The following is an 18,977-nucleotide window of genomic DNA, read 5'->3' as shown; positions in this document are numbered from 1 at the left end:
GCACAGAATCAAACACTTTTGTTTAGGCCTAACCGGCTGTGTCCTTTGAATTATTTTAATAATTCGTTGTTCTGTATGTCTACATTTGGAAAACCATCACTAATACCCACCACTCTTTTATAAACAGGAAGCAGCTAGACAACTGTGTTATTTTTAAACGCTGTAGACGTTAAATTATATATATATATATATATATATATGAAAATTAATTTTTGAAAATAGCAAACGGTAACACGTAAACTTACATTCAATATTTTACATGTGAGGCATGTTCAGGATGCCTAACGATTGCGGTTTCCTGAACGCGCCATTGAATTCCGCCCTGGCGTCTTGTCACGTCAGCGTCACTAAAACGTCATGATAATAAGTGCGATCTGAACTGTAAGACTCAAAGGAAACTGAAGAATGGCGACAACATGATCTCCTCTAAATACTTGAACTTACATCAGATTACAGCTTCATATGCAAATGAAATGTTCCCAATTTCAACATTGTAAAGTATTTCTGTCTTATCGAACTTTTATAACACTAAACAGAATATGTTTGGTTTTTTCGTATTGTATTAGGTGTGGAGTTTTTGGTTTTTTTTTTTTAACCTTCCATGTATTTGTTTTTGTTTATAGTAGAGAAATCGTCAAAATTATAGATATTATTAATCAATAGACAACATGATATACTGGCTTGGGGCACAGACTCTCTGACTCCCACCCCTATTCCCACGGGCTGGCTCGTGCGCTTCATTCACGTTAAATGGAACTTTGGGAACCAGTCAGTTTATTCGCGAACCGTAACGTTATTTACTTTTGTCAGAACGCAGAGCGGATGCAGATATATCGGTTTTTAACCCATCCCATCCGATACCCACGGCTGGTACATGTAACCTTTTTTTTCTTTTCCCTCGAATACATTTCTTTTTTTCAAGACAAATTTGTGTAGAGACGCACAAAAAGAATCAGTTGTTCAAGATGTAACTGGCTGCGTCCTTTAAATTATTTTGATGTTTTGTTGTTCCATTTATTTGTATTTTGAAAACCAACATTTACTGATGCTACTGAAGTGCATAAAGGTATTCTTGTGAAAACTTTGCACGATATACGCGTGTTGACCTAATGTCTACAGAAGCACAATTCAGTGCCTGGATGTGTCATCACTTCTATGGGAAGTGCATATAAAAGGTCTGGACCAGTGGTGTTGCTGTCCTGTCATGGACGGAGGAGGCGGCCAAGGCCGGATCTTGTGCCCACGACAGGCGTGCGCTACAACAGCTTGTTCTGAATGTGCACGTAAAACCCTATGACATGACATGTGTTGCTGTTAGGTAGGTGTAGCCTATACTCCCACACAACAGTTAAGCAACGTATAGTCCTCCCACAGGAAGCGCTGTTTTCTTACTATAGTATTTGTACTACAAGTTATTTATTTCTGAGCAGATTGTTTTCTAAATTGCACACAAAAATAGTGTTGTTTTTTCCCCCCAATAGATAGCATTTATCTTATAACGTTTTAAACACGTACTACTAATAGTACTTCACTATATATTCATAGCATTACTAATAGTACTACACTATATATTCATAGCATTACTAATAGTACTACACTATATATTCATAGCATTTATCTTATAACTTGTTAGATACGTACTACTGATAGTACTACACTATATATTCATAGCATTTATCTTATAACTTGTTAGACACGTACTACTAGTAGTACTACACTATATATTCATAGCATTACTAATAGTACTACACTATATATTCATAGCATTTATCTTATAACTTGTTAGACACGTACTACTGATAATACTACACTATATATTCATAGCATTACTAATAGTACTACACTATATATTCATAGCATTTATCTTATAACTTGTTAGACACGTACTACTAATAGTACTACACTATATATTCATAGCATTACTAATAGTACTACACTATATACTCATAGCATTTATCTTATAACTTGTTAGACTCGTACTACTAATAGTACTACACTATATATTCATAGCATTACTAATATTACTACACTTTATATTCATAGCATTTATCTTATAACTTGTTAGGCACGTACTGCTAGTAGTACTACACTATATATTCATAGCATTTATCTTATAACTTGTTAGACTCGTACTACTAATAGTACTACACTATATATTCATAGCATTACTAATATTACTACACTTTATATTCATAGCATTTATCTTATAACTTGTTAGACACGTACTGCTAGTAGTACTACACTATATATTCATAGCATTTATCTTATAACTTGTTAGACTCGTACTACTAATAGTACTACACTATATATTCATAGCATTACTAATATTACTACACTTTATATTCATAGCATTTATCTTATAACTTGTTAGACACGTACTGCTAGTAGTACTACACTATATATTCATAGCATTTATCTTATAACTTGTTAGACTCGTACTGCTAGTAGTACTACACTATATATTCATAGCATTTATCTTATAACTTGTTAGACTCGTACTACTGATAATACTACACTATATATTCATAGCATTTATCTTATAACTTGTTAGACTCGTACTACTGATAATACTACACTATATATTCATAGCATTTATCTTATAACTTGTTAGACACGTACTGCTAGTAGTACTACACTATATATTCATAGCATTTATCTTATAACTTGTTAGATACGTACTACTGATAATACTACACTATATATTCATAGCATTACTAATAGTACTACACTATATATTCATAGCATTTATCTTATAACTTGTTAGACACGTACTACTGATAATACTACACTATATATTCATAGCATTTATCTTATAACTTGTTAGACACGTACTGCTAGTAGTACTACACTATATATTCATAGCATTTATCTTATAACTTGTTAGATACGTACTGCTAGTAGTACTACACTATATATTCATAGCATTTATCTTATAACTTGTTAGACTCGTACTGCTAGTAGTACTACACTATATATTCATAGCATTTATCTTATAACTTGTTAGATACGTACTGCTAGTAGTACTACACTATATATTCATAGCATTTATCTTATAACTTGTTAGACTCGTACTGCTAGTAGTACTACACTATATATTCATAGCATTTATCTTATAACTTGTTAGACTCGTACTGCTAGTAGTACTACACTATATATTCATAGCATTTATCTTATAACTTGTTAGACATGTACTGCTAGTAGTACTACACTATATATTCATAGCATTTATCTTATAACTTGTTAGATACGTACTACTGATAATACTACACTATATATTCATAGCATTACTAATAGTACTACACTATATATTCATAGCATTTATCTTATAACTTGTTAGACACGTACTACTAATAGTACTACACTATATATTCATAGCATTACTAATAGTACTAGACTATATATTCATAGCATTTATCTTATAACTTGTTAGACTCGTACTACTAATATTACTACACTATATATTCATAGCATTTATCTTATAACTTGTTAGACACGTACTACTAGTAGTACTACACTATATATTCATGTACATGTATGTATTCTCAATACTGTATCATGTCGGTCATAAATTGCTGGGTTTTTTGTGTGGAGTATATATAGTGGCAGCGGGGTTCCTGCTTCACCCTAGAGCAAGTGACAGAATAATCGTGTGTTAAATTCCAAATAGCTATAGTTCAAAAGGTACAAGCATATTGTTAAACAAATAGTTCTGTCCTTTATAGTGACAGTCATCCATGTACACTGATATTCTGAAAGTCTTTTCATTTAATGTAGTTTGTATGCAGACGACATCTCCAAACCAGTGAATTCTGCTACGTTGTATTTGTATAGCACTTAAGTGCAAATACACGCAAAACTGACATCAATAGTGGGTTTTTTTATCGTCTTGCACTATAATCCTACAAAAAGCTTCCAAAAAAAACAACAACCCAGAGATACAAGTCTCCTGCACCATAATACGCATCCCCATAAAGGTATTGTTAAAATGTCCAAAAGGATGAATTCATCAGTGAAGATATTGTCATTTGAAGCCTATGATATTAACCCCCAACCGCTTTATGGAGGTTTCCATTTCAAATTCCGCCGACTGGTGTTATATATATATGTATAAAGACATGCACTGGCATATCTACAAAGGAAATAGATATGGACTCGTGTGTTTATATAGTTAGAAAAGAAGCAACAAATCAAATCCTTGCCAAATTAGTTTTGTTTTTCCTATAGAAAAGAAAATATTCAAACTATTTTTTGCATTATGTTAATCCTGATTGAGTCTTAAATTTTGATCATGTTAGTCTATGTTTTGAAAATTTTCCAAAGTAATATAATCTCTAATGCATGTACAGTTAATAACCTGCAGGTTGAATATTATTTTGTAAGTGTCTTTTTTTATACGCCCATCTATGATGGGTCGTATTATAGTATGACGTCCGTCCGTCCGTCTGTTAACCTTTTCTTGTCCGGACCATATCTTGTATATAGATGCATACAGGACCATCAAATTTCACATGTAGGAACAACATGAGTAGTATAATTATACTACTAACATGGGGTGGCGGTGTGTCGCGTACTATTACTAGGTCACTGTGACCTACTTTTCACAGTCTACTGAACATAACGGTAAATCCTTGTCCAGATCATATCTTGCATACAGATGCATACAGAACCATAACACCACATATAGGAACAACTTGGGATGGTGGTTGGTCCAAAACAAACTGTTCATCCATGCCATTGCAAACATTTCACATAATTATACTTGAATCATACCCTAACATATTCATTAATATAGATATGTTTTTCCATCAAACTCCTGATAGCAGTATCATGTACTTCACCGGTACTCTTGTTTCACAATGTATTGTACTGGAACATCTAATATTAAAGGCATTGAATGAATGAATGAATGTTTAACGATACCCTAGCACGAAAAATTCATCGGCCACTGGGTGTCAAACGATGGTCAACATCAATATAAAAAGATTTAAATAAAAACACAGTGTAAAGAACTGTCCAAAAATACAAATATCACAGATAGATACTGACTTTTACTCAAAATTTCAATTTGTGCTGTATAGAGAATGTTACACTCCTGCACCACGGTGAGGTTACAGCACGCGCAGGGGCCTTTAAAGGCAGTCAAGAATAAGGCACTGCTGCATAGCATGCATGACTTTCTAAAACGGGTCTAGCTCAGTCGGTAGAGCGCTCGCCTGAAGTTCTTGGGTTATAGGATGGACTCTCCTTGAAATACCAAATTACTTTCACCCACCTCCACCAGTGCCCCACGACTGGCATATCAAAGACCATAGTACTAGTTTGTGTTGTCCTGTATGTTAGACAGTGATATAAAGATTCCTTGCAGCCAATGTAAACATGTAGTGGTATTTTGCTGAAGACCACGTGTCAGAGTTACCAAAGGTTTGACATCCAACAATGTATTTCAGCGCTTTTCGTTAAACAAAACAAACTTCACCTTTTTCAAAAACATTATATTCTATAAATATAGGCCAGATTGTAGCTCAGTGGTAGAGTACTCGCCTAATATGTGATAGGTCACAGGACATGGTTTTGCCCAATCCCAGCCAGCGCACCACGAACTGCTACACCTAAGTCCGTAGTATGTACGATCTTGACATATACATCTGAACGACAAACTGAATTGTGATATCCAAATCATATCTCTGAAAGGACGTTTGGCAATGTCGTGATTGCTTCCATGATCCACCACCAAGTGCTCGTCCCTAGGAGGATCGCCCGTACCCTAGGAGATCCGTAACAGGAAGTTTCATCCATCTTACATCGCCGCAGGAGGACTGCCATTCCCTAGACTATCTTAGAAAAACCAAACTTGCACAGGATAGACCTCAGTGAATGAATGAATGTTTAACGACACCCCAGCACAAAAATACACATCGGCTATTGGGTGTCATAAAAAGATAAGTATATGGAAATATTATTTATACAATTATGTAAACAACACAGTGTAAAGGGCTGTGTGGAAAAAGATGGTTTGCTGCGTATTCGGTAGACGTATCCTATGTAGCGGCAGCGGATTCCCTCTCTAGCGTTCTCTACCAAGAATCGAAATAACCGTATGTAATATGTTAGACACCAAACAGACGTAGTTTAAAATATGCCGAGGTGTCCTCAGACGAATATTCCTTTCCTTTAAAAACCCCACCCCATATACTGGGTATTACGAGTTCAGCACACGTTTCAGCGAGTACAGCCAAACTGTTGATTTTCCGGGTTAGCTGTGGTACACAGATTTAAGTGTACAGATCTATACGCCCATTCATCGACAGTAGTGCGTGTGTATTTAGATTTGTTAACATAAACGTGTGTCTAGAAAGCAAACACAGGGGTAACATCGCCAAAGACAAGGATGTTTTTCATATCTTGAAAAGGTAAGACCTTAGAATGTCCATCTCCTATAGCCGTAGCTAGAATGTTTTATTGAAGGACCCACATTGGGGATGAGGCGTCCACACTGCCTGTGGGCCGCCTTTATACGTTTTATGGGGCGACAGACAAATACAAAAGGTGGTGGGAAAAAATATGTGTGATTGAGCATGGCCCTCATGGTTTCTTTGGTCATGTCAATGAAATCTTCATAGGCGAGTACGTGAATGTGAAAAGCGATATCTGCCTAGGATATTTATGTGGTGTATCAGTTGTTGGTAGCGCACTGTCAGTTATGGTTTAGGCTACTACAATATATCATTGGCAAAACTAATAAGGGATCTCATACGTAGTTGACAAATAAAAGAGAAAAATAGAAGTATGGAAACAACATATTTCGGTTTGACGTCTAGGTGAGCTGTTGTCTGGTACTTCCACCTATTAACACCAGGCGTGAAGATACATGTACAGTAATAAAAAGTATGGACAGGTGTGGTTATCCAAAGTATTAATGCTTCAACATACGTGACGCAATTTCTGGAATTATTTGGAATCTGTGGTGAACTCTTCATTCGAAAAAAACGTGGAAGAATATTACGATATATAGAGATAGTTTTGGAGATCATTAAATAATGAAATACAGAAATATTATATACTCTGGAAACCTCCGAAAGTTGTTCTAGTTTGACAGTGCAAATCCAAATAACCACGAAGCGTTATATAGATTGGTGGCAGACCTCAGTGGCGTATTCATGGCCCGTAGTTATAAAACTTTAAAGTCTAGACTTCAATCTTTAATGACACCACATACATGCAATTTGTGTGACGTTGCCATGGCGTTAAAGTCTCAGACACAGTTTGAGTCTTCAGTCTAGACACTAAAACTTTAACAAGCAAGGGGCCTGGCGACCGACCGCGATCGCTCATCCTCCTAAATATGCATTTTACCAAAAAAAATATAAAAAAATTATAAAGTAAAATTAATAGTAACTGCTACAAACAATAGCATTCAACCGGAAACACACTGGCATTCTAAACAAGAACAATGTATTTAATATGTAATTTTAGTCACCAGAAAGGCTTTGAAATATTACAGTGGCTGCAAACTCGGGATGTACTGAGTTGTCCTCAAACAACTATTCCTTTTCTGTTAACAAGCTGTCACTATGAAACTACAGAGCGTAATTGTGTTACGTCTACTGTGATGAATGAGCACAATAACACGTTTCTGAACACCGAATTGTTCACATCACCGAATTGTTCACATCACAAAGCTATAGAACTGGCGTGTAAAAAAATGTTTTATTTAACGATTCCCACAATATATTTTTATTTACGGTTATATGGCGTCGGATTGAAAAGTTAATATAAATGCATATTTGAGATATTGTGAACATGAATCATTCACAACGTGCACACATTACGTCAACTCTTATCACTCTATCAGTGTCGTTATTTCTCCTTGGCTGATTTTTTTTACACATCAACTATTCTGTATTCTGTATCTGTCTGTCATATTTCACGGCGTCTACCAGCTCATTCACTATATCGTTAGGTCTGTTCTTGAATGGGTGCCTGCGGAATGTAACTCTTTGCAAGAAAACATCATCTGAAAGAAATAAATGATGCCATCTGACCATGTGAGGTAGCAAGACGGTATTTTCAGTATCCAGAATCTAGTTATATTTTAAAATGTATATAGACTATATAGTGTGTTTATTATTACACACACACGCACACACACACGCACACACACACACACACACACACACACTCCACACACACTAACACACACGCTCCTACGGACGCATATTCTAGTGGCCGATTACTTACAGGCATTCCATCCTACAAAAATGTTTGGGTTTTTTTGTAAATAATTTTACTTTGGTTTGACGTAAGTAGAAATGTAAAAGTGTTTTAAAAAAAAAAAAAAAAAAAAAAAAAAAAAAATATATATATATATATATAAACCCACCACACACCCCTCCCCCAACGACACACTATTTTTGTGTGCAATATAAAAAAACAGTCGGCCCAGAAATAAATAACTTGTAGAACATTCCATGGTATGAGAAAAGGCGTTCCCTGTGGGAAGGACTATAGTCCTCAATGAACCACGAACCCTGTTGCAATTAATTAATTATTCAGTACGAAGTATTACATTGCCTTCGAACTGAGTCTTTGCCGGTACTGATGTTAACTACTAATAAATGGCGCTTGTTTCTTTTTGGTGGTTGTCCCGGTTAAGGTACCACACCACTATTTGTCGTGTCGTTACTTGTATAGTCCGATTTAGGAAATAGTTCCTAATTAAAAATAATATGAAATTTTGAAATGCCTTTTCAAACCTATCTTTGATGATTACAAGTAGATGGCCCATTGGTTTAAAGTTACTTGATAACAACTGATAATAACTGTGCAAGTGATATATTGTCACTTGTAAAACAACTGATAACTGTGCAAGTGATATATTGTCATTTGTAAAACAACTGATATTAACTGTGCAAGTGATATATTGTCATTTGTAAAACAACTGATAATAACTGTGCAAGTGATATATTGTCACTTGTAAAACTGATAATAACTGTGCAAGTGATATATTGTCATTTGTAAAACAACTGATAATAACTGTGCAAGTGATATATTGTCACTTGTAAAACAACTGATAACTGTGCAAGTGATATATTGTCACTTGTGAAACAACTGATAACTGTGCAAGTGATATATTGTCACTTGTAAAACAACTGATAATAACTGTGCAAGTGATATATTGTCATTTGTAAAACAACTGATAACTGTGCAAGTGATATATTGTCACTTGTAAAACAACTGATAATAACTGTGCAAGTGATATATTGTCACTTGTAAAACAACTGATAATAACTGTGCAAGTGATATATTGTCATTTGTAAAACAACTGATAATAACTGTGCAAGTGATATATTGTCATTTGTAAAACAACTGATAACTGTGCAAGTGATATATTGTCACTTGTAAAACAACTGATAATAACTGTGCAAGTGATATATTGTCATTTGTAAAACAACTGATAACTGTGCAAGTGATATATTGTCATTTGTAAAACAACTGATAATAACTGTGCAAGTGATATATTGTCACTTGTAAAACAACTTATAATAACTGTGCAAGTGATATATTGTCACTTGTAAAACAACTGATAACTGTGCAAGTGATATATTGTCATTTGTAAAACAACTGATAACTGTGCAAGTGATATATTGTCACTTGTAAAACAACTGATAATAACTGTGCAAGTGATATATTGTCACTTGTAAAACAACTGATAATAACTGTGCAAGTGATATATTGTCATTTGTAAAACAACTGATAATAACTGTGCAAGTGATATATTGTCATTTGTAAAACAACTGATAACTGTGCAAGTGATATATTGTCACTTGTAAAACAACTGATAATAACTGTGCAAGTGATATATTGTCATTTGTAAAACAACTGATAACTGTGCAAGTGATATATTGTCATTTGTAAAACAACTGATAATAACTGTGCAAGTGATATATTGTCACTTGTAAAACAACTTATAATAACTGTGCAAGTGATATATTGTCACTTGTAAAACAACTGATAACTGTGCAAGTGATATATTGTCATTTGTAAAACAACTGATAACTGTGCAAGTGATATATTGTCATTTGTAAAACAACTGATAATAACTGTGCAAGTGATATATTGTCATTTGTAAAACAACTGATAACTGTGCAAGTGATATATTGTCACTTGTAAAACTGATAATAACTGTGCAAGTGATATATTGTGACTTGTAAAACAACTGATAATAACTGTGCAAGTGATATATTGTCATTTGTAAAACAACTGATAACTGTGCAAGTGATATATTGTCATTTGTAAAACAACTGATAATAACTGTGCAAGTGATATATTGTCATTTGTAAGACAACTGATAATAACTGTGCAAGTGATATATTGTCATTTGTAAAACAACTGATAATAACTGTGCAAGTGATATATTGTCACTTGTAAAACAACTGATAATAACTGTGCAAGTGATATATTGTCACTTGTAAAACAACTGATAACTGTGCAAGTGATATATTGTCATTTGTAAAACAACTGATAATAACTGTGCAAGTGATATATTGTCACTTGTAAAACAACTGATAACTGTGCAAGTGATATATTGTCACTTGTAAAACAACTTATAATAACTGTGCAAGTGATATATTGTCACTTGTATAACAGCTGATAATAACTGTGCAAGTGATATATTGTCATTTGTAAAACAACTTATAATAACTGTGCAAGTGATATATTGTCACTTGTATAACAGCTGATAATAACTGTGCAAGTGATATATTGTCATTTGTAAAACAACTGATAACTGTGCAAGTGATATATTGTCATTTGTATAACAACTGATAATAACTGTGCAAGTGATATATTGTCACTTGTAAAACAACTGATAATAACTGTGCAAGTGATATATTGTCACTTGTAAAACAACTGATAATAACTGTGCAAGTGATATATTGTCACTTGTAAAACAACTGATAATAACTGTGTAAGTGATATATTGTCATTTGTAAAACAACTGATAACTGTGCAAGTGATATATTGTCATTTGTAAAACAACTGATAATAACTGTGCAAGTGATATATTGTCACTTGTAAAACAACTGATAATAACTGTGCAAGTGATATATTGTCACCTGTAAAACAACTGATAACTGTGCAAGTGATATATTGTCATTTGTAAAACAACTGATAACTGTGCAAGTGATATATTGTCATTTGTAAAACAACTGATAATAACTGTGCAAGTGATATATTGTCATTTGTAAAACAACTGATAACTGTGCAAGTGATATATTGTCACTTGTAAAACAACTGATAATAACTGTGCAAGTGATATATTGTCACTTGTAAAACAACTGATAATAACTGTGCAAGTGATATATTGTCACTTGTAAAACAACTGATAACTGTGCAAGTGATATATTGTCATTGGTAAAACAACTGATACTAACTGTGCAAGTGATATATTGTCACTTGTAAAACAACTGATAACTGTGCAAGTGATATATTGTCACTTGTATAACAACTGATAATAACTGTGCAAGTGATATATTGTCACTTGTAAAACAACTGATAATAACTGTGCAAGTGATATATTGTCACTTGTATAACAGCTGATAATAACTGTGCAAGTGATATATTGTCATTTGTAAAACAACTGATAACTGTGCAAGTGATATATTGTCACTTGTAAAACAACTGATAATAACTGTGCAAGTGATATATTGTCACTTGTAAAACAACTGATAATAACTGTGTAAGTGATATATTGTCACTTGTAAAACAGCAACACAAGGCAGTGCTCTAGCGTACAGGGTAGCTAACTGAAAATGTTCGTTGTCGATCTAAGTTATTTTTTTGCAAGATAGTTGTCAATGGAGAGTACACGTTAAAACTAGTTGTCATTTAATCCTTTTGACATTGCTGTATTTTCACACAATATATTCTTACATAGAAATTGTATTTAATTGCATGGAGTAATTGATGGTGGTTACAACCTTATCGTCACAGACAGTCATGTGTCACGCGAATCGGTGGATTTAACTTGCTTTACCTAATTCTCTTTATGCTGAGTAAGGTGAAGACGTCCAGTGAGTTAATAATGAATGCACGGGTGAGCTAACGACACCTACACACGAACACGAACGACTGCTGGGCGTTAACACTACAGAGGGTTCTTCGTCATGGTGGCAATCTTACAATCTACGAGATAAGAGGGGCGGGACGTAGCCCAGTGATAAAGCGCTCAGTTGATACGATCCCAGTCGATGGGCCTATTGGTATATTTATCATCGCGCTAGAAACTCAGAAATAAGAATACGGGTTCCACCCTTTTTTACTTTAAGGCTGTCTCAGAATTTAAAAAAAAACCATGAATAAAGGTGGCAAGAAACACAACATAAATTCCATTCTCATCCCATATGTAATATAATGTTATATTATTTGCATCAAGAGAGCGGGATGTAGCTCAGTGGTAACGCGCTCAACTGATGCGCGGTCGGTATGGGATCGAACCCCGTCGGTGGGCAAATTGAGCTATTTCTCGTTCCAGACCATGGTATGTGCTATCCTGTCTATGGGGTAGTGCATATAAAATATCCCTAGGTTGCTACTAATGGAAATGCTAGTAGCGGGTTACCTCTATCAAAATTACCAGATGCTTGACATTCAGTAGCTGGTGATTAATAAATAAATGTGCTCTAATGGTGTCATTAAATAAAACAACATTTAACAAGAAACAAGAATACAAGAAGTTCCACCTTTTTAGGTTAAGGCTGTTTAAAAATGCGAAACATGGATGGAAGGTGAGAAAACCTGCATTAATTCCACCATCATCCCATGTGCAATAATATAATTTTGCGTTATTTGTACCATAATGATTGTTTCCAGTAAATCAATAATACTCCACACATGTAATAACCAATAGTTTGCATTTTTCCATAAAAATATTTCGCATAAAATATGCATAATGTCTTGCAGATCTATCTATCTATCTATCTATCTATCTATCTATTTCCATTCTATAATTATGGATATTGTTCTATAAACATAGCTTAATATTATGAATGCTTCTCTATATAATGTTTGTAAAATTTTACCATAAATGGTTTTGTTCACAATTTATCTATTTTATATTTTGTACTGTTGGTATTAAATCTGTTTTGAACATTCCTTCAATATTCACCACAGCGCCATATCATGTTATGGTGGAATATTTATATTGTCTTTCGTTCACCTTTGTCTGAAATTCAGCAGTCAATTTGTGTGTGTGCTGGGGTTTCGTTAACATTCATTCATTCATTCATTCATTCATTCATTCATTCATTCATTCATTCATTCAGTATTATCCTTCACTGTGGGGTTTGATTTTAAAATACACTGACTTCTTTTATTTTGTAATGCAAAGTAACCTCAGGGTAAACCGGCCAACTATTTCCTAATACTCGCGATCACAAAGATTTGAAGAGGAATGCAGAAAAAAAAAAAAGATCCCGTAAACCCACCAGAGCGTGTTATTTATGAACAGCAATGGTGCGTCAAAGCAGATAGTAATTCCCGGTGTCGTCTTCCGAACTGTCCTTCCAGTGTTAAACAGTAAAGATCACACGTGTTAGGCGAGACATTCTCTGGATTGAAGGAATCCTCCGAGAGTGGCGAAATCGATTATTGTAACTGCATGGGGCAAAGCTGTACGAAAACGAGCGCCTTGTATTGCAACAGCTGATGTATTTCTTTGTGAAACTAGTACGTGACTATGGTTCCAGAAATGCTCACTTTCTTTGTTTATTCCCCAGGGCGGTGGCGGTGGCGGTGGTAACCATAACATCACTTCAAGTGACAGACCCTAGCGTGTGAACACTACGACGTATTTGTAAAAACTGTTACAGCTGTTGTTGATAATTGAAATCAGTCATTGCTTGCATTTTATTGCTGAGATTATTCATTTCCGTACATCCAATGTATTTCTGGTCATCCTGGTATTTGTAATTCCATGAAATGCTTGTTTTTAATAGTTCTACAAATGCACGTACCTCTGAGAACTAAGGGTTATGGACATGATTTGTAGTATATTGTAGAGGGTATTATCCCGTTTTAACGTCCCAGACGCGACTTCCTCTATCGTAACTCTATCCAGATATGTTACAGGTTTACAAATCTTGGTGTCCATTTTTACAGTTTCAAACTAGGGTCTGCGATTTTAAGTAGTGTTCATAACTCGAATTCCATCATCAATCATCGGCAAAAATCGACCTACTTTTTGTACAATCGGTTCGAATTATACGACCTTCAGATGGATTTGAATTATTAAAATTATGTACCTATTATTGTGTTCACCGGAATGGACAGTGGTCACCACAGTCGCTAATTTTAAGACCTATTCAATATATGTTTTCGGCGACAATCGATTGTTATTATCATAATCGATCATAATATCGATAGAGCTAACCCGATCAATTTTCGATTATAATCGATCAATGGAACATCTCTATCACAGTGAGTCTAGTTTCCTCAGTTTGCTGCTATCGTGACACGCTTCCGACCAATAGGGCTTCTTAAACTGACGAAAATTACATATTAAATATCATTTCGACCTACAGAATACCTCTGTTCGTTCTACATTTTTTTTTACAGTAGCCCAAATTAGAATTTAGATTTTCGTGCTCATATCCAATTAATGTTCAAGCACGCTGTCCTGGGCACACACCTCAGCTATCTGGGCTCTCTGTTTACGACAGTGAGTTAGTTGTTAGTTGGTTAGTGGTTAGTGAAAGAGAAGAGGGTATAGTGATCTTACACCTACCCATTGAGTTCTTAAGAACTCGCTCTGGGTTGGAGCCTGTACCGGGCTGCGAACCTGTACCTTCCATGCTGTATGTAGTCCGATGGCTTAACTACGACGCCACCGAAGCCGGTGCAACCTTTTACAATCATGGTTGTTTGAACACAGTTGTCACCCAACCATGACGCAGAACGTGTGTCATTGTGTGGGAACATGATTTCCAAATACACAGTTCACCTACATGTGGATTCCCATAGATGTGTGTCTCCAATAAGCGACATTAATGTGAATCTAATGTCAGTAATGTCATTGTCATCCGTGGATAATTGTGGCTGAATGTGTCCACATAGAAACCACTATGAAAAAAGTCTGTTTACGTCAAAAGGGAACCAATGGGCTGGCATGTAACTATAATTAATAACACTAAAACTCATACAAAAACCATATAATGTCTTAAACCTATACAAACTCTGATAACATGTTTTACAAAAGATTCAACGTAAATAATGAAACACTGTTTCTTTACAAATTACCATCAAATTACGTCAAAAGGGAACCAATGGATTGACCTGTAACTCTATAATCAATATCCCTAAAATTCATATTAAAACATATTATGTTTTAAACCTATACACACACTAATAACATGTTTCGCAACAGATTCAATGTAAATAATACAAAAACAATTTCTTTACAAATTACCATCACACTCCTTAGGTTAGATCTCCTTTTTGAAAAACAAAATCAAATTGTATAGACTAAATCTGATTTTTAATACAGGGATGAAGGTAAAATGTTAGAACAGCCAAAGTAACCAGTTGCTGCTAGTCATCAATAATCAGGACACAGAGACTAAAGGCAGAACCGCACGTGCGTTGTTTTACTTTGGCTGTTGCATTAGTCGTCTTGTCGTATCCCTGTATTAAAATGAGATTTTGTTTATACAATTCGATAGTATTTTGTTCAGAAAGTTTAAAAACAAAATTTACATTGGAAATTTGGAGAAAAAGAAATAAGAGTTGGTGAAGGTATATATATATATATATATATATATATATATATATATATATATATATATATATATATATATATATATATATATATATATATATATATATATATATATGAGTTTTACAATTATTCAATATATACATGTAGTTACATGCTACAGGCCCGTAGCCAGCATTTCCAGTGGGTGGGTTCACAGGCGTAGGCTTACCAATGAAGGAGATATACTGGAGATTATGTACATCACAGGCGTAGGCTTACCAATGAAGGAGATATACTGGAGATTATGTACATCACAGGTGTAGGCTTACCAATGAAGGAGATATACTGGAGATTATATACATCACAGGCGTAGGCTTACCAATGAAAGAGATTATATACATCACAGGCGTAGGCTTACCAATGAAGGAGATATACTGGAGATTATGTACATCACAGGCGTAGGCTTACCAATGAAGGAGATATCACAGACGTTGACTTACCAATGTAATATGATAGAATTGCATGATACCCGCTTATCTTTGTCAAAATTACCTTTTCCCCTTCACATTGGGTGATTTTACCAATTTAAAATATATCGACTATTGAGTATGAAAGGATAAGTGCAAGACAACATAATCCCTTTTCTCAAGTGGATACAGGAACACCCCCTCCCTCTAAACATATAACAGATATATCAGAAACCCCAACTGAAAGCTGGGCAGGATTTAGTTCCATCGGCTGAGTGCTTGCCTGAGGTGCTTCCGTCGCAGAATCGAGCCACCTCGTCGGATCCATTCAACTGATTGGATTTTTGTTCTCGTTCCAACCTGTGCACCATACCTGGACAAAGGCCGTGGTGTGTGCTTTCCTGTCTGTGGGAAAGTGCATGTAAAAGACCACTTGCTACTACTGGAAAAATGTAGCGGGTTTCCTCTGATGACTACATGTGCGTGTCAGAATTATCAAATGTTTGACATCCAAATAGCGACCGGCCTCGGTGGCGTCGTGGTTATGCCATCGGTCTACAGGCTGGTAGGTACTGGGTTCGCATCCCAGACGAGGCATGGGCTTTTTAATCCAGATACCGACTCCAAACCCTAAGTGAGTGCTCCGCAAGGCTCAATGGGTAGGTGTAAACCACTTGCACCGACCAGTGATCCATAACTGGTTCAACAAAGGCCATGGTTTGTGCTATCCTGCCTGTGGGAAGCGCAAATAAAAGATCCCTTGCTGCTAATCGGAAAGAGTAGTCCATGTAGTGGCGACAGCGGGTTTCCTCTCAAAATCTGTGTGGTCCGTAACCATATGTCTGACGCCATATAACCGTAAATAAAATGTGTTGAGTGTGTCGTTAAATAAAACATTTCTTTCTTTTTTCCAAATAGCGATGATTAGTAAATCAATGTGTTCCAGTGGTGTCGTTAAACAAAACAAACTTTAACCAACTGAAAGCCCGACATGCACGCGTGATTTTGTATAGCGTGAGAACCCCACGTTTGGAACAAACAATATTCAATAATTTACATCAATCGAAGTCTGCATGGTGTTACTGAACTGAGGCGCAAATAAACAGGCGAGATTGTTTTTCACAGTTGGAAGTATCCGGCACAATCTCACTGCGTTTTTGTCCTTTACTGATACGTCAATAAGTAATGAGCACTTTTATAAAACATTCTGTATAAAATTATTCTTAGTGAATGCCATCGCAATGGACAAAGTACGTGAAGCCTTATAGCACATTAAGTAAAGGTGCGTTCCAACGGTTTGACCTGCAATAACCCTATACAGTAGTCAGTTTTCTTTATTTAATAATGTGCAGATTACTTCCTGATAAAACACATGGTCTAGGCACGAATATAAAGTTTCACTGGTGGAGCACCCCCCCCCCCCTTTAAACTCCCAACAAGGTGATATTATTTAAACGCTGTCCAAGAGAAGCTGATATTACTTAATCACAATCTAGGACAATATGATATCATTTAACAACCTAGAACAATGATATCAATAAAACAAATTCTAGAGCAAGGTACTGTTGTAATCCAGACGCAGGCATTCGTTGAATTCGGGCAAAAATAAGCCTAGCCCCCTACAAAAACGTGAGCCTGTAAGCCTGAGGCCCAGAGTAATATAATAGTGTAAAAATGGCGTAGGATAATCCTGATTATTAATAATATATTTCTGAATAACCTATAGGATATTATTTACAAATATTCTGCCACTATATGATATTATTTTGAAATATACTTGATCCATTTTTTTAATATAAAAACTAATAGAGCCGAGAGCAGTCAGTTATTGACATTCTCGACCTCCTTCACCCATCCATGACTTATTTAACCCGATCAGCCGTCCCTGAAAAACACAATCTGTTGGTATCAACACGGATATGAATAACAACAGGCGAGTACAGGGTATTTAACTCATGGATGAGGAATTGTAGTGATCATGGACAACAATGGGCGATCATTGGACTACTCTGCGTACAACGTAAGTTAAGTTTTAAATATAATTTCACAATATTACTAAATGTGAAATAGGATACGATGCATTGGCGTAGGTAGGATTTTATATTGAGGGACGAGTACGCAGATTGGGTTTCACCAACACTGCCTATGGGTGGTGTGATGGGGTAGCAGAAAGGTATAGAAGATGGTGAATAAGAGGTGTGGCCTCCCATGGACTCTGCCAATGGTGGTGTCAGAGGTCAGGCCCAATGAGGCCGTGCTTGAACCTGTTGTGGATGGGGCACGTTAATAGGTTATCCTCATCCGCATCCGCATCCGCAGAGGTATGATTAGGGGGACATAGATTCTGTGTCTCCCCCACCTACAGTGATACGAAGGATCGTAGAGAAATTGTCATTTTATAGATCTTAATAACGTTATGGGCCATGCAAACATTATATAACACAAGCGAATGTGGATGGATGCTTAAATGGTAACGACAGAGAGATTTTTCAAAGAATTGTTTCTTTTATATTAAATATTTTAGATACACATTTTGATAATACATCAATGTAAGTTCACCGACGAATATACTTCGTCCAACAAGGTCAAATATTTCACTTGTCGATACCGACATGAGTCAGCGGTGTATTAGCATTTGAGATCAAAGGATTCATTAGTCGCCGAAAGCAAAACTACGTCCAGACAGACGGATAATGTCTTTATTACTATTCAGACTGACAACTTGAATTAGTCTCTGGTAGTAACAACGGAACGTTCTA

The 18,977-nt window shown here is 35.4% G+C and overlaps 1 protein-coding gene across 2 annotated transcripts in view; it reads left to right on the top strand.

Annotated features, from left to right (window-relative positions):
- The window catches only part of LOC121376057, a 33,749-nt gene that overhangs the window by 7,635 nt on the left and 7,137 nt on the right, over positions 1 to 18,977 (top strand). Inside the window, exon 1 of one of the 2 annotated variants that reach the window (XM_041503834.1) lies at positions 6,199 to 6,410. The exons of the other annotated variant lie outside the window; for it this stretch is intronic. The gene's annotated coding sequence lies outside the window, so the exon portion shown is untranslated. Of the gene's footprint in view, positions 1 to 6,198; positions 6,411 to 18,977 lie in introns of those variants that run through there. 2 annotated transcript variants of the gene reach the window in all.

This window comes from Gigantopelta aegis, chromosome 6 (assembly GCF_016097555.1).
Source record: "Gigantopelta aegis isolate Gae_Host chromosome 6, Gae_host_genome, whole genome shotgun sequence".
Taxonomy (NCBI): domain Eukaryota; kingdom Metazoa; phylum Mollusca; class Gastropoda; order Neomphalida; family Peltospiridae; genus Gigantopelta; species Gigantopelta aegis.
Note: the sequence above shows the minus strand (reverse complement) of the source record. Positions and strands in the feature narration are given on the sequence as shown.